We start from the raw sequence: 1,173 nt of genomic DNA, 5'->3' as shown, positions 1-1,173 counted from the left end.
ATTTTCCTCCTCGGGTTGGCTTTGAACCTCCATCCTCAAATCTCAGCCTCCTGAGCAGCTAGATTACAGGCGTGAGCCACTGGTGCAGCTTAACTTTTGAAGATGCCAGAGAATTAAACAACCTCGTACACTTTCTCTACCACCAGGAAAGAGGAGTAACAAAGTTTCCCCCCTCCTTTTTTTTTTTGGCCAGTCCTAGGTCTTGAACTCAGGGCCTGGGCGCTGTCAATGAGCTTCTTTTGCTCAAAGCTAGCAGTCTACCCCTTGAGCCACAGAGCCACGTCTGGCTTTTGCAGCTTATGTGGTACTGAGGAATCGAACTCAGGGCTTCATGCATGCTAGGCAAGCACTCTACCACTGAGCCACATTCCCCCCTCCCCCCCCCCACCTTGTTTATTGCAGTTTTCACCGCAGAGAACAGGTCAGGAACCTACGAGGTGCTCGACGAAGACTTGAACCCTACCCTCGAGCAGCCTCAACTCGGCCCACGTCGGAACCCGGCCCCCAACCCGAGGAGGTTCGGCCTGTCCAGGGTTCCGCGACGTGACACTACGACCAGGTCACGTCCCTGCCATCCCTAAAGGCAACTGCACGAGCGTCAATGTGCTGGCGGCGGACGGAGCCTGACACGGTCTGTGGCAACGCCTAAACTCTGGCCCCGGCCCGGCCTCCACTAGGCCCCGCGACCTCGCGGGTGAGCCGGGCCAAGCGCAGCAACCCCAGGCCTCTGCCGACCCGCACGCCGAGAGCCCGGCGTCCTCGGGGTGGACGCGGCAAAGGCCGGCGCAAGGCCTGAGAGATCCGGGGCAGAACAGCCCCCCAGGACCCGGACGTGACCCTCGCAACCCACTCACCTTCACCACCTAGGACGGACCGTCGTCCCCGCTCAGCCAGAAGCGGCGGAAGTAAGTCGCCGGAAGGCCTTCCCTCGCCCAACCGCAGCGCGCAGGAGGCGTGTCTCCTGTCGCATATCAGCCAATAAGAGTGAAGCATGGGGTGGCCGGCCCCGCCCCGGGGGCGGACGCGGCGCCTGCGCCTCCGGGGGCCCCCGCGAGTTGAGGGGCGCTCCCGTCCGCTCGGCACTGTGGCTCAAGTGGTAGAGCGCTAGCCTTGAGCTGAAGAGCTGAGGGACAGCGCCCAGGCCCAGAGTTCAGGCCCCACGACCGGACCCAA

The sequence above is a fragment of the Dipodomys ordii genome, unplaced genomic scaffold (assembly GCF_000151885.1).
Source record: "Dipodomys ordii isolate 6190 unplaced genomic scaffold, Dord_2.0 Scaffold7, whole genome shotgun sequence".
Classification (NCBI taxonomy): Eukaryota; Metazoa; Chordata; class Mammalia; order Rodentia; family Heteromyidae; genus Dipodomys; species Dipodomys ordii.
The sequence above is the reverse complement of the archived record's forward strand: the minus strand, read 5'-3'. Positions refer to the sequence as shown.